The sequence below is a fragment of the Corvus kubaryi genome, unplaced genomic scaffold, assembly GCF_017639235.1.
Source record: "Corvus kubaryi isolate FWS band 111438036 unplaced genomic scaffold, C.kubaryi_AGA036_p1.0 133, whole genome shotgun sequence".
NCBI lineage: Eukaryota > Metazoa > Chordata > Aves > Passeriformes > Corvidae > Corvus > Corvus kubaryi.
In genome coordinates, this window is record NW_024580667.1 from 2332344 (window position 1) to 2360043 (window position 27700).

Consider the following 27700-nt stretch of genomic DNA (forward strand, 5'->3'; position numbering starts at 1 on the left):
AATGAATGTGATGGATGTAGAGAGGCATCTCACTTCTTTTTAATGTCTTTGGGTAGGAAGTGGCTCTACTGTTCCATTTTAGCCTTCTGTGGCACCTGGAAAATAAGAATCAGGGAAAGCCTAACCCTGTGCTCAGGCTGACAAGGAGGTGTGAAAACAGACTTCTGACATGTAGATGAAATTGAGTCTTTTTGGAGGAGCTTGAAGACAGTCTTACTGCAGGACCCAGATCTGTCAAATTTAAATGAAAAGGAGAAATCAGGTTTCTCAGGATTTGACTGTTCATTTATCTTTCTTTCCATTGCCTTTCTTTGTGTTTAGAAATTTTATACAGAGAAAGAAAAAAAAAATACCAACTTGCTTATTTGGGCAGTGTTAGTTTCCTGTAGTCAAATGTTGTGATTTCTTTTTTTTTTCCCTTTGATTTTAAAATTTTAAAAAAACTTGCTGTGAAATGAATCTGGAAAGCAGTAGGTAGATTAAAAAGTAATATACTTTAACACAGATAATGGAGCTCCCAGGAGCAGAGAGACTGGAAGCACAGGGAGAGAGGCACATGGAAGAAGGAATAAATCTCTTTGACTGTGCTGCTGAATGCTCAAGTCTTTCTGCATGTGATGTGAGTAAATTGCCAGCTGTCTTTAGTGCTCAGGAATAATTACTCCCTTGTCCTTGAGTCATTATGGAGTTGTTCAAGTCTATCTATACATGAGCAGGGTTTTTTCTGTTTCTTCTGATACCTCCAGAGTGAACACTGCTTGGGAGCACCCCGTGGGGAGTGCGGGTCACTGAGCTGATCCAGTGTAGTATTGCACGAGTTGTAAAGAGACTCTGTAGGATCGATGGGAGGGGAAACGTATTTTTGAATATCTGTGCTTATTGTGGGGGTTTTTGTCTTTTGGGGTTGTTGGTTGGTTGGGTTTTTTTTGGGGGGGTGGGTTTTGTGTGTTTTGTTTTTCTCAGTCTCAGGTAGAAGTTGTGTGGATGAATCATATCAGTGGAAGCAAAAGAGGATTTAGTAAAGCTGCCTGGTTTTACTTCCCTAAGACTTTTAACAGACTTACTGTCCCTAAGTTAGTTTTTGTCTATGGCTTTTTGTGTGCTATTGCTGTGTGCATTTTCTGCCTTTTTCTGCCTAAGATAGAGCTCAGCTGTGGTAAGTGTAGCTTTTATGCAGTGTTTATCCACTTGGAAGTTTCTGTTTGTGTGTTTTGCTGGATATGATTTTTAGAGCAGAGAAAACTTGGATCTGGTGAGGGAATTGATCCCTCTGTCCAGCATCCCTTAGAAGTTGTCATCCTGTGCCTAGCAGAGGTGAGAGAAGCCTGCTGTGCTGCCCTAAATAAACTTCCTTGCTGTGTTCAGAGAGGCTGATTGGTTTCATTGATAGAGCTGTAAACGAGACAAACCAGCCTGCTTTAAAGCCTCTGTGGCTAATGAATCAGTCAGGATGTTTTGATCTGTCCTATACAGTTTTCCACCTCAGCTATTCTTGACTATAAGGATCTGAACTTACACCATTATATGGCACACCCTTTTAATTTGGTTGTTGTTGCTTGATCCTGTAGCTGTTGCTTAAAGAAGCCAGCAGAAAGAGCCTGGCTGGGCAGTCCCTTGCTTTGTGTCCCTGTACCTGGTGTCCGGGTGTCCCCTTTCCTTCTGCATAGATCACAATGCCTGCACACATCTGATCCCCCCCAGAGCTGGTGTCCAGGTAAAGTTTCGCTGCTGTCCCTTGTCATGGAGTTCAAAACAAGTAAATGAACAGCAGCTGTATTGATCAGGGCAGCATGGAAAGGAATAAAGCGAGTTTAGAAGAGCATCTGTGTTGCTATGACCCAGCCTTGGCATCTGCTCCCATCTTTCACTTGGGACAGGGGGTCACTAGGGATTTGTCACCTGGAAGAGTCAGACTGAGGGTGAATGTGTAGCATTTTTCTGGTTTATTGTCATGTGGCATTGTGTACTGACGGCACAGCTCAACACTGGCCAGAGTGTTGCATGGCCAGCTGGACCCAGGCGCCCTGTCTCTGATACAGGAAATTTTGTGCTTGGAAAAGTCATCCTTTGTAATCCTTGAAATTCTCAGTGACCTGAGAGAACAAAGAAAGTTGTCATCTTTTCCTCATAGCCCCGACTGCCCATCTCCAGCCCCAGAATTGTTTCCTGCACAGAATTGTTTTTTTCTTACACTATTTATTTTCTTCCACACATCTTCTACTAAAAGAAATCCACTTACTACGTACATGCTTTTACTTTATCTTTTTAGGCTGCTTTTACACGTTGTTCTTCATTATCGGTATGGTTTCTTTGTTTCCCTCTGTATCTTTTTCTGTACTTTCTCTTACTTTCTTTTCCTTCCCTTCCTCTTTTTCATTCCCCAGTCCCTTTGCACAGCCACCTCTTGGCTTCTCAAGTCACAAGCCAAAAGCAGAGGGTGTACGAATTACCCCAGGGATAAACCCATGTCTTATAAATCTGGGTGCAAACTGTAATTTGCCTCCAAGGAAAACTTGCAAACTTGATTTTAAAAAATGATTAGTTACTAAGACTGTCCTGGCCTTTGGTAAGTTGTTCCAGGGTGTGCTGGTCTTTGCTGAAGTGTGTGGCTTGTGACCTCTTTGTTTTTTGGTTTTATCCAGCATCTCTGTTTACTCATGTTGCTTCTCCTGCCTCTTCTATGGAGTTTTCTCTATCTGCTCTGTTTCCCCTAGCTCAAGAACTGTCCCAAAATCTGATGTGCGTGTTTTCCTCTTCACTATTTCTTCAGGACGTAATTTTTGTGCCTTTTGGGTAGAGTTACTGGCTGGTTTGAAAGCCACTGAGTGAATACTAGAAGACTGTTAGTATGGTTCTACTCTTCAGGCTGACTTTGGAGGAAGCAATGATCTCAAGTCATGAGTCTCACCAGGCTCAGGAATTTGCTGTGTACGTAGAGCCCTCCTTTGGTTTTCAGTGGCTCAGCATTTTGAATTAAAAAAAAAAAAAAAAATGCTGCTTTGCTTTTCCAGGTTCCTGTCAAGGCTTTTGTGAGGGAAAGTAGACCTTTTGGTCACCTGGAAAAATCTTCAACAGGACTCCTTTACAGGACTCTGTATTTTTATAATCTTCATAGATAGGCATAGTGTCATAGTTTTATTTGTATAACAGCAGTAAGGCCTTATTTGCTTTAAGCCTTGTTTTTTTGCAAGACTGGAAATAAGTCCTTGAGGCTGTTGGTTTTTCAGTTCATTAAGGTAGTGCTGGAAGATATATGAGGAGAACAAGTGCTTTTTTACCACCCTTCAGTTTGACAGTCACACCAAGCCTTTTCTGTGGAAAATTGGCATTTGCCTTGGAAAGGTCATTCATGTGTTCAAATAACAGCATGCAGGAACAGAAAACCCTTTCAGAGCAGGCGTCCAGAGATGCAATAGAAGTTATCTGCTTGTCTCTTATTATACCTGTCACCAGAGAAATCTGGTGAATGAGTCTCCAGTTGCCAGCAGGAAAAAGAAGTTACAGTGAACAATAAGAGGCCCATGGGGAGTGCCCAAGGCATCGTCTTTCACACAGACTGAAAGCTCTTTTCTTCTGTGCAGGAAAAGAACAAATAAGTAAAACATTAGTCTGCTACTGATGGGACACATGTGAAGCATTAGGAAAAATTAAAAGGTCGGGTTACTTGCAGTTCTCTGAAGTTAGATACTTATCTCTGTGCTGACAGAATTGAGAGAAGGTTTTATTTACTTCCAAGAAAAAGGAGAAGACCAGTCAGTCTGGCATAGGAATATAAACCCACTTCTGTTCCTCAAAGTATAAAAATTGCTTGGTGGAACAGATTGTGTTGTGTGAAGAGCCCTTGGAGCATATGTACGTTTGCAGTTGTAGTTTTTTGTTACATGGTTCATAGAATCATCATGGGAATGGGATGGGTTGCAAGAGGACCTTGAAGATCATCTTGCTCCAACCCCCTGCCACAGGCAGGGACATGTTCCACTAGACCAGGTTGCTCAGGGCCCCATTCAACCTGGCCTTGAACACTTCCAGGGATGGTTCTTTGCCTTTGCAGAGAGAGGAATAAAATTGAACTGCTGATTCTGCATCCCTTACCTGCAGCAGCCTCTCCTGGAGATGTTTTTGCCTATGGAAGTGAGCATGTATAGGGTATGGAGGTCCTACCTGGTGTGTTGTACTCTTATTTTATTCTGAGGATTTTTAAGGGTTGGATAAAGTAATTTTACAGAAAACAATTGAAGTTAATTTTGCATTTAATCTTTTGTAAGTTTAGTGAGTGAAGTTAGCAATACAGACTTAAGGCCAGTGGACCTCAAGGTGCTGTAAAAACTATCCTCAGACTTGTTCAGGTTTCATGAAATACAGATGTGGGCGTGTGACAAGCACATCGCTTTTGGGTGCACATGGTTGCAGTTCTCTCAAGTATAGTACCATGGATATGTTTCCCTTGATATTTGCCATGTGTTACAGAATACTTTCTGTCTTGCTGTTACTTGCATGTGCAGTACCAAGAGCCCTGGGTTTTGCTGTGCCGGCATTTTGGAGTTGGAACGCCTGTGAATTTCGTAAGGGAATGTGCTTGTTCCTTTCATGCTGGAGGATGTGCTTGGCTGGGGATGAGGATTTTGGCCAAGAACACTGCACCAAAATGTTGCCACATGATGGGCTGCTCCTGCATCAAATTCAGCAGCTGTTTCCTCCTATTGCTGTCTTCTGCAGCGCTGTCCTCTGCCAATTCTCCCTTTTCTCCCTAAGGAGAATGCACACTGGAAAGCTGATTCATCAGCCCAGTGAAGAGCTGTGCTCAAATTAGTCCTTTCCCCAGGCTTCAGAGTACTGTCCAGACATGAACAGGAATGGATGGCACTAGGTATTAGTGTACAGCTCTGGTAAGGATTTATCCTGCACGTTTTCTGAGGGTCCTGTTATCCCATTTGGAAGTAGAATAATTTCTGTCCCATTTTGCAATCAGCTGCCAGATCTGCTTAGTCTGTTCCTTTTTTTATTCCTTTCATCCCTGTTCCCCCAGTTTGGCTGTCCCCTGTTGTCCAGCCCCTATAAGAGAAGTGAACTGCCTGATAAAGAGATGTATTCCTTTTGTTCTGCAGCTGGTTCTTCTCTATTGGGGAGCCAACACTGAGGATTTACATCTAGGTGGTGATAATGTGAGTGCATGTGAGATCTGCTTTCTCTCAGATTTCAGTGGCCCAGTGCTTATGGCCGGAGAACAGGCCAGCCTGTACATATAGAGCAGGAGCAGAGAAAGCAAAGAAACAGAACAAGAAATTACTGAAAATTTATTTCAGTCTCTAATATAATCATAAAGGTTTGGGATTTCCCCCACACACTTGACTTAAGATACTGCTCCTCACATCCCTCATGTCAGGGGTGAGCCTGGATGTGAGGAGACCTTTCCTCTCTCCTTTGATATCTCCTTTCTGTAGGTTCTGGGTACTCATCCAGAGTAGTGAAGGACAGGAAGGGTCAGAGTAGGAGACATCTTCAGTGCATGTCTGAAGCAGAGCCCTTGTGTGGGAGCTGGTGATGCTTCATGGCAAGCTGGAAAAGGGAAATGTTTGGAAAGCAGTGGTTCAACAAAGCACTTGGTGGTGTTACTTGCTGTAGTGCTCTGACTGATGTGGGACCCAAGAGGACAATTCTGTTTAAAAAAAAAAAGTCAAAAAAATGATCGTGAGGACTGGACCCTTGTCGTCCACCCTCCTTAGACCCTATTAGGTTACCCTCTGACTTGTTTTGGACCAGACTTGGCCTTCTGGCCTTTTAGCAGCACTGGTCAAGCTTAAGAGTAGACCTTCAAGTAGCAGTGGCTGCATTGCCTGACAGGGTGCATGCAAAGTGGAGTCCTGTCTCTTTGCCTTGAGCTCTTCGTGTGGCTTGTGAATCAGCACAGAGTCCACTGAAGAAGAAACTGGCTTCTACAGCAATTTGCCCTGAGCCCATGGGATTCATATCCTGAGAGGCTGGTTAATACTGTTACTCTGCGTTTGATAACCTCTGGGTGTTTGGATGTCATGTTTGGAGGGGGAAGGGGGGAAAACACACCCATGTGAAATGTTCAGACTCAGGATATTGCTCAAACTGGAAATCAAAGGACTGTATGGTGTGCTTTTCTGTCTTTATCAGTAGTTCAAATAGACATGCTAATCCCTGTTTTTTTTCTAGTAGCTGTGGGGATTATAGCCACAGTGAGAAAGGTACATATTGTAAGCAAGATTGAAAATTTACCTGTCCATCAGATAGCTGAAGCAAAAGTTTATAAAGACAAACAAACCCCCAAGCAATAGAACTGTACTACAGTATGGCACATAATTCTCATAATGCTTTTTAGCAGAATTCCTCTCTTCCCCTCAGTGCCAATGCTGGGCTTTGGCTGGGATTTTGGAGCTGTTCTCTGTGGATTCTTCTCCACACAGGAGAAAATCCCTTTGCCGGGGAAGTTGGCTGGCTGCATCTGCTTTAACCCCATGTAGAGTGCAGTAAGAACAGACCAGGAGAGCAGATTTCAGTTTCATTTGCTTTGTCCACTTCATGTTCTTTACATCTGAGGTATCCTACTCCCTCGACTGGCCGCCTTTCCTGTGCCCTGTGCATGTGCTGCAGAGCTCTCTGGAGGAAACCTGTCCCCTGGATCTCTGCTCCTTGGACTGTTGCTCCAGGAAGTGTCAAATTACCCTCTTCCCTGTTTCACAGGGATGATGCTAGAGTGTCATTTCCTTGTCAGTGGTGTCTGTGTAAGCCTCTTGTGGGAACAAACTTTATTTCTCTTCCTGCTCATTTGAGTGACCTATGCAACCTGCTGCCTGATTCCCTGCTTGATTCCCGAGATCAGGGTGATGTCGGGGGGTGCGTGTTTTTCACCATCAGCTTTCCAGGAGCACACCCAAAATACCAGGTTCTCACCTTTCTGCACATCCTGTTGTTTGGGGAAGACAGAAAAGGAGCTTTCTCTCAAGTTTTGCAGCTGCTTTTTCTCTGGCCCGGTGAAGAAGCTTGGCCCAGTTGGATGCCATTCCTTTCATTATCTGAAATGATAAGGAATAGGCACAGAGTTTTGCTCTGACAAGAGGCACAGTCAAAGCCTTCTTCCACCCTGTGGTACAGCATCTCAGCTGTCCCTGAATGGAATTTCAGCAGCTCAGGCCTTGCTCAAAAGAGCGACTGTCACCTGTAAAGTCTCATGAACCTCAGTCCCTACAAGTGGTGAACTGATGTGGGCTGAGCAAATCTGGGTGTAGTTATGGTCAGGGTTTCCAAGGATGTCTTTGAAACCTTTTACCTCCATGCAGTGGGAGTTATCAACAAGGTAATCTGGGCCTGTGCCCTCTGTGGATCCCCAGGCAGCGTGAGCAGTATTGATTCCAGACTGGTGCCTTGAGCAGGACCGCTGTCAAATAAACAGTGGGGGCAGTTCTTTGCTAGTCCTGCTGACTTCAGGCCATGGGAAGGTATTGCCAGGCCAGAACCTCGTATCTGGCCTGACTGAGGTGGAACATGCTGCCTGGGTCCGCCTGCACAAAAAGCTGGATGCAAATATCTGCAGAGCCTTGTGAGTCACAGGTGGCTGCTGTGGACACTGAGGATGTAATTTCAGCCTCCCACATCTGCCTCAGAAAGTTGCAGCCCCCAGCATGGGTCTCATCTAAGACGCTTGTCAACAGAGAAAGGCTGCTGTGATCAGTGTCTTGGAACAGACATAGTGGAACAGGGGAACAAAGCTTCGTGCCGTGACTTATGCACATGAGAACACTACTGAATAAAAAGCAAGAGATTCCTGATGGACTCTGGATCTGGTTAACTTGCCCTCCCCATGTTTTCATGCCTGTGCATGCACACATGTGTGCACTCTGTTCCTGGTGGCACTCAAACCAACCAACTTTTTGTCCCTGTTGATTATCCTGGACAGCATTTTTGCTGGGCCTCCAACCCTTTGGATCTTGCTCATGTCCAGGTTTGTGCCTCTGACTCCTGTCACATTCCTTGAGGAGGCCTTAGGGGGAGCGGGTTTGAGGGAATTGGGACACCGCACTTGGAGTGGTGTCTGTGCTTTGCTGGGCTGGGGAAGGGAAGGCAAATTTGGCAAAACCTCTGTTAGCTGTTGCCACCTCAAGGCAGGAAGTTGTTGAGGGAAGGCAGTGGTGCCTAGAATTTTTAGGATGAGGATAGCCCCGCTAGATAGAGTGAATATAACAAACCACCCAGGTGTCCCATATCCCAAGTGTGCCTATGGGGGATTTAGGCCAGGCTTTTTTGGAAGGCAGTATAAACCAACAGACCCGTGCTTTTGTGCTCATAAAGGGGATTGATCTTTGTCTTGGGAAAGGACATTTTGTAGCAGAATGATACAAAATAAAGCTGAAGACAGTGGTGGTGTTCAGCAATGATGAGGAAGATGACAGAAGGCAGGGCAAATATTGAGTAAAGAGAAATGGCACAGAGGCTGGAGAGGCCTCGGTGGAAGGCAAAGCAGATTGCAAAGGATTGAGAGCTGCAGAACTGGTGGTTAATATAAAACATAAAAGTGCATGTCCTGGGTTGCAGTGTATTCTATTACCATGTTCATGAGCTGTTGAAACCAGGTGGGGCAGTGTTTCCTTGCCTCCTCCCCCCAGACTATCTTTCTGTTAATTGCCCATCATTGTCCTGCTGCATGACTCAGAGATAACTCCCTCCGGACTATCTTCTGTTAATGAGCCTAATCAACACTTGGCCTCATGACTCGTTATCCCATTGTGAGATGCTCCACCCAGAGGGAGGAACCAAGCATCCCATCGTGGATATAATCTGGGACTCTGACCACCAGAGACAACCCTTCCACTGGATTTCCAGAGGACAGGAGCTACACAGCCACCACTGGACCTTCTGAGGAAGAGCAGACCCTTTTTTCTACAGGATCACTGCTTCAGAGGACTGCAGCCACCATTCTACCAGACTGCTACCACCACCCTGCCTAACAGGGTGTCAGGTTGTACCTTGACTCTTGTCAGTTTGACAGTGTTTTCTTTTACTTTTTTTTTCCTTTTCTTTAATTTCCATTAAATTGTTATTCTGACTTGGTGCCTCCCACTGGTTTGTTTTCAAACTAGTACAGTGCATTACTTAGAAAAGTGCGAAGGGTGCTGCTTAGCCCTCTGTTTAACTACCACCTTTGATGCTGGTTATGGCTGGGACTTGGATGTGTTCTTGCTGGACTTCCCTTGTTGCTTTTTCCACCTTCTTATGGCAGGGGCAGATACTGGAGGTCGTATTGCAGTCTTAATTCCTCTGAAAGAAGCTATTTTTGTCCCTCATGTGTTCTTGATTACAGCATGGCTGTCCAAGGAGTGACCCCCTCGGTTGTTTGTATCCTTGGGAGCTTTGTGTTTGTGGCCTGTGTTGAAGGAACCAGCTGGGGTCTGCAAGGTGTCTGCTCAGAGGAGCACAGAAGGGCACATGAGCAACTGTAATTACAAATGGGTTATACCTGGCTGTGTGTTGGTCTTTCAGTGCACGGGTTGTATGTGGTCAGTCTGACACCCAAGTACTAAAAACATCCATAAAACAGCTGCATTTGGGCATTAAGTAGTAGAGGAAATGTGAAGATTTGCCAAAAGGCAAAACCCATTTGATTCGCAGTGCACGTTTCTGAACAAACTTCTCTTGATGTGCTTATTCTGGAATTTAATCAATTTTGAAAAAGGGATTATCCAATTCACAAAAGATAGACAAACTGCCTCAGAATTTTCATGTGAACTAAACAGCTTTTAATCTAGGAAGTAAGAATAAAGTGGATGTGCTCCTTCTGCCACAGATGAACTTTTCTTAAGCAAATCCAACTTCATTTTGCTTAGTGTATGTGTTTTGTTGTTTGTTTTTAATAATCAGGATAAAAAGCGTCTGATTTCTCACTAAGATTTTGCTGCCTTGCTTTGGGGTACTTTACAGTGATAAATAAACTATTTTTTTTGTTAGTAGAGGAGGAGCAACAGTGAGAGAATTCCCTTTTTTGGTGAATTTTATGTGGCTATGATTAAGGGGTTCCTTGAATTCAAACTAGATATTTTCTTGTCTTCAGTTTTCTGCAGAAGACCAAAATGAAATCACAGCTGCATGGGAAACATTTTAGTCACTAGGGAAAAGTATTTCACAACAAGATACGAGGATTAGGTGGGTTTGCTCAGTTAAAAGCTTTCAGAATCGCTTGTTTTAAAATTAACCTGGAAGTCATTCTGGCTTCCACAGTGCAGCAGTGATACAAGGTCTTTGAAGACAAATATTCAAAGGTCAGTCTGAGATTGAGGTAATTAGCGCATGTCTGTTTTAAATTTTGAAAGTCTATAATTTTTTGAAGATCCATACTTTTACCTTGTGGAAAATCTCAGACTTGGATGATTTGCACTGTATGAAGGTAATAATAACCCGTCACTGACCAAACCTATTCATCTGATATCAGTGTGTGTGCTGAGCGTGGTTTCATACTCTGGAGTCCCTCAACCATCTGCTGTTTGCCTTGGGATCAGAGAGCTGCCCATGTGTAGGCAATGCCAGTCAGTAAAATACTTGGAGGATATGGCTGAGTGATGGGACATGTTTGTCTTGTAGGTAGGGGATACCTGGAAGGAAGACAGAGTCCTTCAAGGTCAAAGGAGAGAGGTTTCAAGTTAATACCCAGAGGTCTGTATTGTCTTTCTCCACCCCATCCCTACTTCTGCTTTTTCAATGAAGTATGTTGAGAGATTTAGCATAATACAAAAATTAAAATAACTGTGGGTAGATAACAGCTACCTTTCTAGAGCAGGAAATTAAAATACTGTTTGCTTCAAAATGCAAGTTTTCTTCCCAATTTTGTCAGTATCTTAAACCCTGTCTTAAACTACTTTATTTACTTTTTTCTAATGAAAGTTTACTGCAACTAGCAGAAGCTTTTGACACAATTCTGCTTTTCCTATTTATTTGACGTATCTCTTCCCACACAAATAAGCCACACCACACCTTTGATTAACTGTATCTTGTCCTTGAAAATAAATCTTTAGATAATTTGCATAAGTCAGAGGCACAAGGTTATTGGGGTAAATATATGGGAGGTAGAGGGCCAGGAGTCTTAGGGGCAAGAAGGTAACAGCTATAAGGAAAGAGAATAAGGAAGAGGTAAGTAGTCTTTTATAGTCTGAGTATCTGTTCCTGCTGACTTGAGGGTCTGTTGCAGTATGGTGTGTCCTGAAGATTGGGGTAGTGGTTTGTGTTCTTTTTAACAAGTAACTCACAAGGTGTCTTGAGGGTTTTTTGGGGGGTTTAGACAATTAGAAATACTTTAAAGTGGCAGTTTTTAAGCTTGAGTCTGAAGAGTGGCATCTAAGCAGAATGACAGATTATACTGAGGAGTTTGCTTTCTGTGTGGATTGGGTTTTTTATTGAGTTTGGGTTGTTTTAAGCACTTCTTTGGAACCGAGGAAGCATTGTTCTATGTGCACCCTTAAACCTATGTGGTTGAATGGGTGGTGTGATGTACTTGTTGCAGTGCTCAGTAGCCAGGAGTCATAAAGGAGACTTCCCAGTAGAGTGTATTTTATGGTAATGCTTCGTCAGAGATTGTGCTTTTGTTAGAAAGACATAAAGGAATAAATATAGAACAACTCAGGTGCTAAAAATAAGCACTTGCATTGACGTCTACTTTTTTTTTTTCCCCCCTTTAAAAGAGACCTTTTGGGTATTTAGAAAGATGCATCATATCTGCTCAGAATCCTTTTGGCTGCAGTGATATCTTGAGGGACAGACAAGTCAGCTGATCTTAGAAAATAGCTTATCTTGGTTTGATTGAAGAGTGCAGTGTGGGAATAGAGCAGATGCCGAGGAAGAGACGTGCTGTGGGTAATGGAATAAGAAGTTGGTTTAATTACTGCAGCCGTAGAAGCTGGGCATTTACGATCTTGAAGATTAGAAGACTGCTCAGCTCTTGTGTTTATGGAGAAAAAAAGGATACTAAATACTTCAATCAAACCCTGAGATATATCATGAATCTCACTGAAAAGATGGTCCCTTGATAGGAAAGCTGCTTTCGCTGAATGGCTTCAGTTACAGTCCAGGATATAGTAATTCTGGCATCCTTTTAACTGTGAGATGAGGGAATGAATAATCTTCCAAAAAGTCTCTAATCCTAGAAGCTGAGATTTTCGTAGTGGGAGAATGACTTGCTTGAAGTGGATTTTGAAATAATTCTCAATTTGCAGATGATCTGCTGTAGACATGATTCCTTGCACATACTTGGCCGCTTGATTCCATTCCAAATAGTCCTCTGAGATCTCTAGTGTGAGAGTGAACTGGTGAATCAGTTAACACTTCTAAATCAGTTTAAGATTAGATTATTACTTCAGTGCTCTTCAAAATGTATGAATTCCGTGTCACACTCCTTTATTTACAAACTGTGCACGTGTTTCAGTATCCAGAAACACCGAGATCAGCCCAACCTCATCCCCGTCGCCTGGTGCTGCCAGAGGTGGGTGGTGTGGTGCGTGGGGGATGAGGGGTCAGGCCTTCTGGGCATCTCACAGATTGTACAGCATCAGACAGATGCTGGTTTACCATGGTTGGAGGAGACCATTCCTGCAGACCATTCCAGGGCCATAATCTGTTCATCTATGGCCACCCTTTCTCCACGGATGAGCCGGGAGCACATCCCTCTGCCTTCGCAGAGGGGTTGCTGTGGCTGCTTCTCCCTTTGAACTTGAAAACAGCTCAGATGTAAACCGCAGTTTAGGCTTTAAAAGAGCTGGCACCTGCTTCAGTCACACTGGGCTGGGGTGAGCTGTGGCTCCATGCCAGCCCTGGCTGGATGCGAGAGTGCTCTGGTGAGGTTTTCTCCGCCTGTCACAGGTGGAGCAGCCCCAGCTGTGGGGAGGAGCATGGACAGACCCTTGGCAAGGCTGCTCCATGGGCTCCTGCAAGACTAATAAAACACCCATGCCGTGTCACCCTTTGATCACAAGCACTTTTGTCTCCTCAGCTGCATGCTCTTCTGTTTGACTTGGTTTCTTTTCCCCCTCCCCTCTGCTTTTAACGAAATTTACCTCTCGCTGTGTTTGACCAAGGTAGGACAGTGTAAAGATAATGCTTCCTCTTAGGAATTAATTATATTGTTATTTCAGATTGCAAGCCTCATCAGGCTTCTGGAAATCTATTATTTGTGTATATTTCTGATTAATCATAAATGCTATTAATATGGTATTAAAAAACTGTCGTTGTGTAAACAAGGGGAAAAAAGACAGTTCAAAAGTCCAGTGTACAGGTTCTCCTAGAGAGGATGAGCTAGGCTTTCTCTGTCTCCACTGTTAGCTCTGTTGAAGATTGTATTTTTAATTTTTTTATCATTATTTTATAATTAGACACAGTTCCCTTCTATGAGTATGAATATCTATAGTATGAGTATGCAAATCTACAATTTTTCTGAGAGCCTGAAGAGGTGATGCATTCAAAATTATCAACTCATTCACTATGAAATGCCTTCACCCATAACAAAGAATAATATTTTTCTCAGGATGCAGATGCATTTAACTGTTCTTTCCTTGTTTTGTTTTGGAATGAGGTACGGTTGCAAATGTAGCTTGTTTCACTGTTGCCTCTTCAGATCTTACCTGCAGCAGTTCAGAATTTTAAAGGTTTCTTTAAAAGACTTTTACTTCCTTAGTGCAGAATGCTAAGGATTTTGGACAGGGAGCAAACTTCATTAGTTCAAGTGCTTTATAATAGATTTTATTTCTGAAGTGCTCTTCATTAAAGTTCTTAACTAGATTGCCATTCTACAGCCTTTTAATTTTGCTCGAATTTGAATCATGAATAGCGAATAAACAGAAATATTGGTAGTTTGTTTAATCTAACCCAGGGGAGTAAAATAACTCCTGAGGAGGAGGATCCCTGAGCTACAAACAGGTTTATACCTAGTGTTGGGATGTGACTGTTTCTTGGATGATGTCCAGGGTGAGGTGGACGACAGTGAGGCAGGCCAGGGACAGTGTTGGGGGATATTTTTAGCCAAGCCTGCTTGACTTGTGACTCTGGTGACAGCCTCTTGCTAAAGGGGGCTTAAAGTAGACTGGGAAGGTGTGTGGGTGAGCTCAAATTGACCTGAGTCTGGAGTTTTAATCCTGTTGTCACTAATGCTTCACCTGCAAGTTTTTGTTTTGGAACCTTATGGATTCGAGGCTGGTAAAGGAAAGGTCCGAAGACTCGCTGCAATTCTCAAATCCTACGAGGTAGCTCCTTCCTGCTACCTTTGCCTGAGAGTTCCTAAGGAAATGATTAATTTGGAGTAACTGGGAAGTCTGCTTGTGGAAGATCAGAGCATGAGTTAATGATCGATTGCTGCTCATTACTGGGTTATTATGAAGAATTGTGTTTAGAATTTCTTTTTTTTCTGACTGAAGTCCACTTAAGGACCTGCAGCTCTAAAAGCTACCTATAAATCTATTGCACACCAAAGAAAATGTCACAGCAACAGGAGAAAAGCTGGTGCAGCACCTGGGGGCAGTTCAGGGACCCTCAGTCCCAGGGTTTGGGGCAGGGCACAAAATGAAGGTGGCAGAGGACCACTGTAGTGAAAGGGATGTGCTGTTACAAAGGGCAGCCAAAGAAAATGAGTGAAGGATGTTTGCAAATGATTTTTTTTGTTTGTTTTTAAGACTTGAAAAGAGAAAGAGCAGGAGAAATTAGGAAGTTAAGCTTATCCCTTACACAAGAATGATCTGCAGGGTATGAGTCTCACACTCGCTCCACTCAGGTCCCTCTGTAGCATTTAAGTGCTGATTACAGCACCTCTCCTTGTTTCTGTGAAAGGCTGCACTTTACATAGCTCTGTGTTCTGCTGTTGCCATAAACATTTTCTATAATGGGCTTATTGTAAGCAGAAGAGTATTCCAGTGTTAAAAAGAAAAAAGCAATCCCTGGAATTAATCTGAACATGACAGACTGACATGATATATGGCAATAAGAAAAAAAAGAGTGTACAATTAATGGTCATTTACAAAATAATTTAGGTCCTTTTTCAGAGCCTACTTCTTCCCAGGAGTCAGCTTAGGCAATTCTTGTGTAAAGTATGGATGAGCTTGCATCAACATTCAAGATGTATTCACAGTTTAAATGTCATTAATAAACCCAGCTAAACCCCCAAGCATTCCCAAACACAAGAAAATGCAAAAACCTTGCCTAAGCCTGCTCAAATTCCCCTCTAACACTTACTCTCTCATGCTGTTTTTCATGTAGGCCTTTAATCAAGGATAAGTCATGGGAAAACCTCAGAGGTAACCAGGCTGTAAAAAATTGCAAGGCTGTAAGAATTTACTCTTGGGAGTGAACCTGTCTGGACTGTATCTGGGATTACATTTCCCAGGACAGGGCACACTTCACTTGGTTCAAAGATGTTCTGCCCTGGTTGTTTAGGGCAGCTGTGTCTTTCCCAGCTTCATTTTCACATGGCCATGGTTTTCTGTCCTGTATTTGAAATTCTGTCTCAGGGTGAGATAGCGCTCGGTATCTCACTGCATCTCACTGTAGTGCTGTACCAAGTTAACTTGCTGAGGACCTACCCTGTTTCTGGTCTCTATCAGCAGGAGAAGTAGAGCCTCTTTGAGTTATTCAAATTTGACTTTGAATAACTCAACCTCTTCAAATCTGCCCAGGGTTGTGTAGCAACCCTGCTGTGATGACCTCAGACATCACCTCCTTCTCCAGGTGTTGCCAGCCACTGTAGAAAGGACCATGTGCAGCTGCTTCAGCCCCAGCAGTACACAGCTGGAAAATTACAGTGCACTTTGCCTATAAAAATAAATGAGGGTCATGATAAGAACCCACCTTCATCAGGGGGTTAAAGTAACACTCTGTGCTGTGGATTGGAGCAGCTGAGGTGCAGGCTATGGAACAGTGATCCCTGGCAGAAGGCTGGGATGGACAAGAGGGGGCAGTAATGTTTTAGGCTGTCGCAGCTGACCGTGCTCCAGGATGTTTTATCCATCAGAACCCTGGCTCCACAGGTTAGAGACAGGGTTAGATGAAACTGATGGGCTGCTGGTGCTCAAGCTCTCCTGATCAGTGAACACAGAACTTTGTGGAATTATGAGGCCACAGGTGCATTCACCCATTTCATTCTTGCTTATCTTGTCTTAGAGTTCCCTCTAAGGCTCAAAACTGAAGAGTTTGGTTGCAAGTTGCAATGGAAAATGAATTGCTTTGTTTGCTGAAGAAGTCTAATTTCCATCTTGGAAAGGAAAGAATTTGTCATTGGTCTATCTAGGTCAGTAGTCTGGCTTATACTGGATTTCCTTACTAAAGGATCTACAGTCAACACAGTGACTGGTATTTTCTCTGTCATTTCTGTGTCATTCAGGATTCCAGTTCTCTTTTCAGTCTACTTACACCACTTCTGACAGCTGTGGCAAGAAGGTTCACAGGTCAGTTATGGATGATGAGGAGGGAAACTGCTCTGACTGATTGTTGTGCGTCCATCAAAACTTAATGACAGCTTCTCTGGTTTTCCTACTCTGAGTGAAGACTTCTTTTTCTGAAAATGCCTCCAAGTCAATAATTTCCAATTGTCTTTAGGGAAGTGTTGAGTTTTTAGAGGCTCACCTTCTCAGAGCTGATGGTCACAGTTGTAGGATGGTAGCAAGAAGGAATTTCTTGAAGTCATTCTGTCGGTGATGGATGATTCCATAAGACATTGAGAGAGGGGCATGCCATGAAATCAGCTTCTTTATCTAGGGAGAAATTTAACTTGTGATTAAAAATACATTATCATTTCCCCCCCCTTTTTTTTCTTGACAATATTCTGTCAACATCAGGTTATTATATAGAAAGTGGCCTTTAGAGAGGGAACCAAACTGTGGAACCAGGGGAGCCAGGGATTCAAAGATACTGGTACTTCCTATAGTGAGGAAGAAAGCTGACTAGAAAATACTTTCAGTAGTTTTAATAAATTATTTAAGAAAAGAGAAAGAAGGGGTGGAGGAAATAAAAAGGAATGAAATGTTCTCCTTGTGAGATGATGCTGAAGACAGAATTGTGTGTGGCCACTTCTATGTCTTGAGTGTTGGAGCACTGAGAATGTTTTCAGAGCTGTGGTATCACAAGGTAGCTAATGGAAACATGGGTTTGAAGGTTATATTGAACTCAGTGCAAGGTACTGTGCAAGAGAGAAACTCTGTAAGGGTTTAAGTGCGTGCACATTTATATTTAATTATGGGACCATTTTGAAATGGAAAAATACTTGTATGTGTATGCTTAAATGGGACTCTCATCCTCAATGTACTGTCTAAATCTGTTTGTTCCATTTTAGAAGACATCAGAAAAGCAATTTGGTACAGCTTGCAGTGTCCAGTACATGGTGTGTTTTATATATATATAAATACTTTTTTTTTTCAAGTGAGAAAGATGAGGATCCTAAGTGGGAAGAGCTTCTCTCCCATTCTTTGAGGCTCAAGTACCTCTTAGCAGGCACCAATAAACAGTGCCAGACCAAAGCTTGCTTTCAAATCCTGTTCTCTTGCATAACACTGCTGTGCTCAGTCTTGAACCAGAAATTATTCTCTGACCAGTTGCACTCTTTCATTCTGAGAACTTTGACCTCAGTTTTAACGGTTTTAGTAAAATGTCTTCATGAGAATTGCTGTACACAGGCAGTGAAAAAGGCAAAGATCCCTTTGATAGCCCATGGAGGGAGTGTTCAAGAATTGCTTCAAGACCAGAGAATGTGCTTGTTCCAAGGAGCAGCTCAACTTGGGTCGCATTGGTTTTAAGGATTCCTTTGTTGTGGGATAATGGGAAGCAGGATGAGATAGTGCTTGTGACTTGCTGAGCTTTTTTAATGAACACTTTTTATTGCCATAGTTGCACGTGCAGATTGTAATGAAAACAAAATGGCTAATGTTATTATTTTAAATTTAACATTATTTGTTTGTCATATAGGTATGCAGGAATGTTATGCTAATTTTTTATACTTTAGCCTATAGACCAGCTTCCCCCCGGCTGTGTAACTCTCAGTACCAGCCTCCCCCACCAGCACTGAGAACTGAGCCAGCTGCTTTTGGTGATACTTTCTTAGACCCTTTGATGAATATTTAGATGGACAGCTACAAAAATAGTTGGAGCTAAGGAAAGCAGGTAATGTGTCATAATAGGGCCTCCTTAAGCATGTAGATTTATTGTCACCAAAAACTCTCCCAGAGCTTTGCGGTTCTGAAAGGTTCAAGCCTGAACTTACTCTTGACCAGCTGATACCCGTTTGTTCTGGTTTCAGCAGCCTTTTTTGCCTGAAGTGGTTTATTTCCCTTCCTCATGGTTATCTCTACTGTCTTACAAGGAGCAATTGCATCCCTATCCTCTGGCTCCAGTCTTCATGGCCATGGTGCCTGTGGTGTTAACACCTCAATGCACCTTCATGTTCAGATTGCTTCCCAGCTTTGTCATCAGCTGCCGTAATTACTCTTTTTTTTTGTATGTAAGCCATTAATCAGTTAAAAATGAACCAGAAGACTGATTTTTGGGGTTTGTGTTTTCCTCAGTAACTTCCAAGGAGACTGCAGCTTTTTCTTTCTGTGCTGTCAGGCACCATCTCTTTTGGGCAGAATCTTTACTGCTGTCAGAATTCCTCTGTCTCCAAGTTTACACTTTTAATATGGAAAAGTATGTTTGTTGAATATTCAGATAGCTGAGACTTACTTGTATTTATTTTGAGCAAACTCTCTGTAACCAACCTGTTCTATTATGATCTCTTTGTAGCTTCATGTTCTGATTCTTCTTGGTCAGTGTTTGCTGAAATCTTGTGCTGTGGATGAGCTCTGTAGCCTTTCTTATATGTGGCAAGTCAGACTGGTTCATAGAAGTACTGGCACTGAAGTCCTGAAATGAATCTAACTCTTCTGCATTTTTAGAGGTTTGAATACAGTTGACTTCTAATTGAGTGTGGAGCAGTTGCATGTGTTGGTCTTGTTGGATGACTTAGAAGACAAAATGTTGCCTAAAAAACAGTGTATATTTTTCAAATGTTTGCCTGGTCATCTGTTTTCCCTCTGTTTAGTGGCAGCAGTGGAAGATACCCTTTGTTCCAAAAGCCAGGAAATGTGTTTTGACATAAAACTGGCCTTGGAAAATGTCTCTGTCTGGATGGACTGGCATTAACTGTCTGCAGAACTAAAGCTGAGCTGGGTGGGTAGGAGCTACCAGGGTAACTGGTGTTTCCTAGTACAGTTTGGTTTCTACAACACAATTTTGGCTGAAGTAGGTTGGAATTGAGCAGTTTTCCAATGGCATCATGTCCAGGGTCAGTATGTACAGTATGAAACTACCTGCCTGGTCCCTATTTCTGTTCCTCTGATAACATTATCCACAGAAGTCTTTAAGTGTCTGAAGGTTTTATCACTGGTTACATCCCTTGGCAGGTACCTGCTGGGCTCTAAATAAAACATTTGTATTTGCAGACTTTGCATCTTGGTTAAAATAAGTTGTAAATGAAGTGATTTGTGTGAGAGGAGCACTCTTTGTTCTAACAACTTGCTAATGGAGTGGTGGGTTGTAGAAATGCTTTATGTTAGCTTTTGTGATACATTAATTTTCTGGGCACATGTTTGAAGAATATTTTTTTCATCTATTGTTTTAAGGAAAAACAGATAAATCTGAGTGTCTTTGGGGGTTTACTCATTTTTGAAGTTTGGGTTGTAGATTTCTGCATGAAACTTTCATGGTGTGAGGCTTGTGAAATTAGACAACATGCTTTTAAACAAGCCACCTCTGGGTAAAGTACATCTCTAATTACTGAGACTAAATTATGTGGCAAGTGAGCTTGTGTCTGAAGTAAATCTCCAGTTCAGTAATCTAAAATTAAATAATGATTAGCTTAATTGCTTCAGGATCATAAAAAACACTCTTAATAAAATATAGGGATTAAGTGTGTGTTCTGAGAGCAGATAATTGCTTCTGCTTCATTTTCAGTAACTTCTCTCAAGACAGGGTTTGGAGGTAAGAGAAGTAAAATAACCTTTTGTTATGCTGATTAGTAAAGCTAGGAAAAGTAGGCTAGTTGTTGTGTATGCAAGCCCTTTCTCCTTTCTGAATAGAAGCTGCAATTTCTCTATTAATGGTAAATTTAGAACACTTGCTTTTAATTTCATAGGTATGTGCCAGTTAGTTCCTCTGAAAGCAATAGCAGTTGGTACCTGTGGAGCTGAGTGTAGTAGTATATGTGTGAAGAGGGATCAAGTAGGTTTTTTTTTTTCTCCAGGGAAAGGAAAAAGGCTCATAATTTTACTAAGAAGTGTTTGAGTTATTCATTACCTGGGTTGTTAGCTGCTTGTTTGCATTGCATTTTGCTTCTAAACAAAGTATTTTTACCTTCATTCATTGGAGAATGTCTTTTTTGCTTATAGGCAAATGAGAAAGCAAATCTCTTGAGACATAAGCAGTGGTACTTCCCTGGAGGGAGGAGATGGGGATTCTCCTGTTGCTCTGAGTGTTGCCAGGTGCCAGAAGTGGTCCCCAGTGGTGGTGGTAAGAAAGAAATCTTCCCCCACGTTTCTGTATTTGCGTTTTGTCTGTAGCAATATCCTTTGGGGAAAAAACGGGCATGCAAATCCTGTTCTTTTCACAGAGCTGCATGAACTGCTGGGAGAGGCGTCAGAAGTCTCCCACTCCGAGAATTTTAGTTTAGGAATGAAATCAGCACTTGAGGTTCTTGCTTCTGCTGTCTCATGTATGCTGTATCTGTTGGTAATCATTGCAGCAGAGATTTAACCATAAATAGACCTCCGTGGGACTCTAGAAATATTAATGTCTCCTCCTTCCTGTAATGTAGAAGAAGGGGAAATATGTGCTTAGAGTGCTTGAAGAACCTCCTTTATGGGGTTCATAGAAATCTCATCAGTGCTGACTGGGGTCATCTTGGGCTGCCCTTAATCTGAACATCTTTAAATTTTATCCAATAACAGGGTATGAAAATGTTAAGTATATCAGCAAACTTCCTACTTTTTGCCCTTTTTTTGTAGTCTGTCCTACAAGCAAAGTGGAAAGCTGCTGAGACCCCACTGACACAGCAGCAGAACAGTTTTTTTCAGGACAGGATCTTAAAACCTGTAGTTAGTGTCAGATGTTGACATTTTAATTATGATCTCTGATACCGTGCCCCTTCATGGGCTATTAGTAGATCTTTTGGTAAGAAAATAATTTAATCTTGGTGATTTTGCAAAGGCCTGGATTATTGCTTTATTATTCTATGACTTCTCAAGGACTATTGTAGGACAAGAAGTCTCCCTAAAAATCTTGATTTCTCAAAGCTGTGATTCATAAAGCAGCATGTACAGGATCAGCCACAATCTGTGTTCAGGGCATGTATTGACCCTGTGCAAAGTTACATCCGTTTAAGATGTACATTTTCCTGCTGTAGAAGTGAAAGCATTGATCCCAGCTCATTCGGTGGGCAAATAGACACTTCCTGCAAGCCCAAAATATGCCTGGGTCAAAAATTTTGCCCCCAAAAATTAGCTATTGCAGCTGAACCTGGCTGACTGCCTGCAGCTTTGGTGTGTGGAGGGAGACCCAGTAGGTTGATTCATTAATGTAGCCTTGTCCCAGTGTCATGGTGACCAGCTGCTTTCAAAACTGGTTGTGTAAAATGTTTTTGCCTGGGCTCATTGACACTGGTGTAGGAGCAATGCCCCAGAAACACAAGAAAGCCTTTTTTAATGCATTTGCTGTTTTGTAGGATACTTTTCAACTTACATGGCTGCAATTTTTGCTTTTCTTGTTTGTGTACAAGGCTTGAAAATGCCATTGATGAGTTACTGAGAAGCTAAAATATGTGGGGGGGGAAGCAAGATTTTGAATTGTGGCAGCTCTTGAATTCTCAAGCTCTGCTGTTCAGAGAAGAGAAAATCTGAGTTTCTCATACCCTGCAGGGCTGCCAGGCCTGTTACCTGTGCCCTCGTGTGGTGCTGCCTGAGTGTCTTATCTTGGGTCACTAGAACCTGCAGCAAGGAATAATCTGGAAATTAAATGTTCTGAGTGAAGTGAATGGTCATGCTGGAAGCTGCATGTATTGAATAACCCCCTGAATAATTCCTTCAGCCTTTGCCTTCTTGATTGTCCAGGAGAGGCCACCAAGGTGGTGAGAGGGCTGGAGCACCTCCCCTGTGAGGAAAGGTTGAGAGAATTGGGATTATTCAGTCTGGAAGAGAGAAGATGGCCTTACTGTGGCCTTCCAGTGCCTAAAGGAAGGCTGCAAGAAAGTTGGAGAGAGATTATTTACAAGGGTCTGGAGTGACAGGACAAGGGGGAATGGCTTCAAACTGAAAGAAAGTAGGGTTAGATCAGATATTGGGAAGAAATTCTTCCCTGTGAGGGTGGTGAGACCCTGGCACAGGCTGTGCAGAGGAGTTGTTAATGTCCCATTCCTGGAAGTGTTTAAGGCCAGGTTGGATGGGGCTCTGAGCAACCTGGGATAGAAGCAGGTGTCCCTGCCCATGGCAGGGGGTTGGAACTGGATGATCTTCCAGCCCAAACCATCTTGTGATTCTGTGATCTGTCATCTGCTGCTGCTGTCCTTATTGTGTGTCTTCCTGGGGGGATTAATCTTTCTCAGACTTGTCAATGTTATAATTTGTAGAAATTTTTGGAAAAGTCAATTTTTGTATAAACTTAGTTGTGACCACAAAGAGGAAAACAAAATAATCTTTGGATTCATCAGGCTAGACCTGAAAGCAGCTCACAAAAGCAGGCATGGCAGTCACAGTTTCAAGAGTTTCTATAGTTCAGGCAATGAGAAATGTGAAGTATATTGGAAAACTAGTTACAGTCCCTCTTTTCATACTTAATTTACCAGTGTGGAGGCTGTGGTTAGGGTTCAAAGCCTTAAGACAGAGGCCTCTTCACTGGCAGAGTGATGTTCTGAGAAGCTGCTCCCAGAGATACGATCCCTGCTGTTAGTCTGCTGTGGTCTGGTTTTTAGGCAGAGTCAGTTTTGCACAACTTGCAGAAGTAATGCTCTCCCCTATCTGTTTTTAATAGATAGGGCACTGAGTCGTTGTACCTTCTATTTGGAGGAAGGGAGCATGACAGTGGTTTTTTTCTGTAGCCCTCAGTTCTCCTGCTCTTCAAAAACTGCACCCCATTAAGCTTTGTGCCTCTTTCCCAGGGAAAGAGCAGCCTTTCCAAACAATGCTGGGTACATTTATGGCTGGAACCCCACACTGTTCAGCCCTGCCAGGGTGGTCACTGCTCTGGGCCAGCACAGGATCCACTTCCAGCTGGGGGTATCTGCTGGAGGAACTCAAGGACCAGACTTCATGTCCTGGGGATGTTTTTTTTGAGAAGAAAAAAATAATCCAAACTGAAAGTGCTTTCTTAGAAGCCATAATGGCATTTACTCTTTCATAATTGTTTTGAAAATGTCGATGTTGCTGTGGGAGCAATTGTTTTCGCATGTGTAAGTTGTGAAGGCCACACATTCAGGACCTTTGACAGTACTTTCCAAAGCAGCAGAAAACACAGATTTAAATACAAATACTGTCACAGGATGTGTTTCAGGACAATATTGTTGTGCTTCAGCAGCAAGGCCACTTTTGATTCAAGGCTTCATTTGCCCAACCTCTGCACCTGTGCCTCCCTCTCCTGCTTGGTTGTGGTGTTCAAGTTTAATGGGATAAGCAATGCCCAAGAGTGAATCAGCCTGAGACTGAGGAGTTAAAGATTGCACAGCCAAATATACTTGTGATTGAAAATGGCTGATAAAGGACACCCCTCTAAAAAGCAGAACAAGCCCTATTCCTGTGGGATGTAAGGATAAGGATGGAGGAAGAGGCTCAGTGCACTGTGAGCTGGTGATGGGGCTGCTGGGCCCCTGTGGCACTGCAGGACCTGGCTGTGCTGGAGCATTTTTCAGGTCACTTCTGGATACTCTTTGCTGTGGCTTTGTGAGCTTTCAACTTGTCTGGTACAAAGGTATCTGGGTACTTTGGATCTGTGTTGCAAGATGAGAGCAAAAGGCCTAAGCATCTCCTTGTGCAGTTCTTTTTCCTGTGCTGAAGGTAATAACAATGCCATTTATTACTGTCCTGTGTGGCCTGGGTTCCCCAGTGTCTACAGAAATTATCTGCTTGATAAAGAGTTCTAAACCAAAATTGAAAAAAGAAACCCTCAAAACCCAACATAAACCTAAACAAAACCCCCAAACGCAACAGTTTAGCTTAAGATATATCCCGTTGGTACAGGTGTGGGATGGGTAATAACTGTGAAAGCAGTTATACAAGCAAACCTTGAGGACAAGCTGACCTTAAGCATGAGTTTAGAGCGAGCCCCTAGTAGTGCCTGGGAGCAGAGACTTGGGAGCAGTCAGACAAACCAGGCATAGAAAAAGCTCCCAGTTGCCTGGAAGTAATGAACTTACTTACATAAAAATACTTCTGATTAATGCAGTGAAGTTTCAATTATTCCAGTTATTCTGAAATCTGGTTTATTACAGTAAAAGTAAAAAGAATTTAAATAGAATTAATAAAAAGCAGTTCATGTTTAATGGGCTTAAAAGTGAACAAAATCTGCAGACTCAAGAGGCAATTATACATTGCTGAGTACATAGCATGAAGGTTCATGTTACATGTCTTGATTGGAGAAATATTGATTCTTTTAGATTAATTCTGGTAATTAGACTAGGCTGCTTGTTTGTTTATTTTAAGTGAAGCTAGCCTGGTTTGCTAGAGTCATTGTCTATAAATGTGTCCTATATTAACACATTGCCCTGAACTGCAGGCAATTTGTAATACCCTTTAATACCTGATTTTTTTTTTGGCATATAATTGCAGATGAGATGAGGGTTATTCTGGCAGATAAAAATGAATCATAAGAGCATAAATGCTGCTTCTCAAACCACTACTCAGCCTGACTGAGGAGCTTTTGAAGAGCAGTGCTAAGCCAGCAGTGGTGACATCCATAATTTGAGTTTGGCACATAGGGGTCTTTTGAATACGAAGCTTTGGTGCAGTGAACTCCTCTTTTTACTAATTAGCTTCTAATTTTTAAAGTGACGTGGAGCAGTTTTTGAGTTGGCAGTCAAACTATTCTGAAGTGCTACAAGCTCCATGAGAAATGGGTGCTCACTTCTATACCACTAATTTCACATTCTGCATTTCTTCCAGTGCTTTATAACTGTGCCAGCAGGAAACAATCTCTGCTTCGGTGACTTTTTGTGTCTCTGACAGAAGTGGAAGCAATACAGAGGAATGTATGGAGATGCAGAAATTTCCACTCAGGCAGCTGCCCACCTGGCTGGGGTTGTGATCACTAAGAGATCTCCTGGTCAGATTATTATCACTATTTGTGGCACTTGTAGGACTGAAAAAGTACTCACAGTGGCAGAATATTTTAATGTCTTTCTGTCTGGGTCTGGCAAAGCCAGTTTACATGAGACCACGACAAAGAGAGCAGAGAGCATCTGTGACAATTCCCAAAGTTTCAGTGTCAGCTGTGGAACAGCCAGCCCACGTGCAATGTTGCTGTCTGAATGTTGCTCGTGGAAGGCAAGCGTGTGTTTCTAGTGGGCCAGTCATTCCCAGGATTCCTGCAGCCCTCAGTAAAAGGGTATTTAGGTCATGTCTCTCTCAAACATTGCATTAAAAGGCCACTGTTCAGCAGAGGCTGAACAAGGGAAACTGAATCGTGACAGGGCTGACCAGTCCTGGATTTGTGATCTTTGTTGGCAGCATCTTTCAAAGACTCTGCGTGTTACCACAGAAGGATCCCCTGCTCTGCAGAATCCAGAATGGCTTAAATTAACTATATATGCTGCTAGAGGCCTACTTAGCAATAGAATGCCAAAGCCACCCAGGAGATGGGAGATCTTAAGAAAAGGTGAGAGCTGTAGATGTTTCTTTCAGGTTTTTGTCCAACGTGGATTTTAAAGACAGATGGGATGTTTATAGACTGGCTGCTGTTTAGTTTCCCAGCTGAGTGGCCAACAAAAGCCTTAACTTTAACAATGTACAGCCTTCCCACTTCTAAGTTAATTTTTTTTAATTGTGGGAAATTTCATTTGTAAAGAGTTCTGGTTGTAATTTATAAAGATTTCACCACGTGCAGAAGTGCACACTTATGTGCATGCAGTTCAGCTTTGTATTCAAAATGTGATCTTTAAATTTGCACGGGAGAAGGGTTTTTTCTTTTTATGGTGACTTGTTTTGGGGGTTTGAGTGTTTTTTATTGTTGGGTGGGGAGGTCACTGTAAGGTTGTATGGTGTGTGGCTGCTGCCAGTATTGGTATTGAGACCAGAAGGGGCTGGTGTGATCTTGACAGAAAACACAGAACAAAACTTTGTTCAGCATGTATTTGTTTTTGCTATCAGTCTGCTTGATAAGTCTGGTCTGTCTTCTTAGGAAGATAGCTGCTTTTGTGTATATGCAAAAAGAGATCTGACCACAGGGGTAATTATGGATTCAGGCTGGTAACAGCCTTGTGAAATATTTGTCAGTGAAATAACCCAAAAGAAGAATAGATGTCTTGTTCAGGAATGAACAAGCTGCTGATGGCAGTCAGAGGGACATCAAAGAGAGTAGAAGTTGGATCCCATACAAGGAGGAAGAGGGCGATTTGGGTCTCTGCCCTCCTGTACAGCTCTTCCTTTCTTGCTTTTTTCCTCTTTGGGCCATAAACAGCTGCTGCACAGCCATGTGTGAGCAGTGTGAATGCACTGAGCAGGATCCAGCTCCCTACCCACTGTAATTCAGGCTGCCAGTTCAGCTCACTGAACTTACTGAGAAACCGTTTGCTTGTGTACCTGCTGCGTTTTCAGGTCTAATTTTTCACCTCTTATTTGTTCTTGACTGCAAATCAGTGGGTTTTATCTGAAGCTGCCCTGGTGACACTGACTCAGCAGAACACCTGCTTTTGGTGTTAGTATTTTTGCTTCTCTGTCTCCCCTGTGATGAAGATCTGAAACAATTAGGTTTGGAAGAATGGTGGCTTTTGTCTTCAGTCCCTCTTCACATGGCCTCTGTCTCCTTCCAGGCTCAAACCATAGAAAGTTTGATGCTTAAAGCATAGTCTTCCTATACAGAAATGTATTGATGAGATATATTTGTCCATGTGACAAATGTCAGCCTGGTGACAGAAGGCTAGTTGGTCTTTCTCACTTGTCACAGATGTGTCAGAAAGACCGGGGACTGTAAAGTCAAAATTACATGGCATTATATTCTGCTTCTCAGTTTTAGGGCTGCCTTTCTCCATTGCTGGTAAGTTGTGAACAGTTCCCACTTTGGAGGTACATTTGTAGGTGAGATCATGCAAATGCTCTTCTGGAGATTTTTTTAGGCTTAGTATAGCAGGGCACTGGCAGGGGAAAACTTTCCTGATGTCTCTCTTGGGTCTTGCAGCTGTGATTCCCACAGCATGTGGATAGCTCTGGTGTCACCTGAGGCCTTTGCTTTACCCTGTTCATCTTATTTTTTTAATAATCATAAAAATAATAAATAGTCCTATTTAATCTTTTCCATCTTGGCAGTACAGCTCGTGGTAGCAAACTCTGGAGCAGAGGCACGAGGTATAAATGAATGAAGGGGATGTGCCGAGCCCTGTGTTTGTGCCCAAGCTGGCTCTTAGGAGCTGGTGGCTTTGCCTCTGGTCACACTGGCTCAGGAGGTTGTGTGTTTGCCTCTGGTCACACTGATTCAGGAGATGGTGGCTTTGCCT

General features: G+C 42.7%; 1 protein-coding gene across 8 annotated transcripts in view; it reads left to right on the forward strand.

Moving 5' to 3' along the window:
* Positions 1 to 27700, forward strand: part of AGPAT3 (1-acylglycerol-3-phosphate O-acyltransferase 3) — an 88562-nt gene that overhangs the window by 18410 nt on the left and 42452 nt on the right. For 2 of the 8 annotated variants that reach the window (XM_042034092.1, XM_042034084.1), the window contains exon 2: positions 20400 to 20520. The exons of 3 other annotated variants lie outside the window; for them this stretch is intronic. The gene's annotated coding sequence lies outside the window, so the exon portion shown is untranslated. Of the gene's footprint in view, positions 1 to 505; positions 620 to 12999; positions 13080 to 20399; positions 20521 to 27700 lie in introns of those variants that run through there. 3 more of the 8 variants (XM_042034102.1, XM_042034128.1, XM_042034146.1) reach the window with 3 other exon arrangements.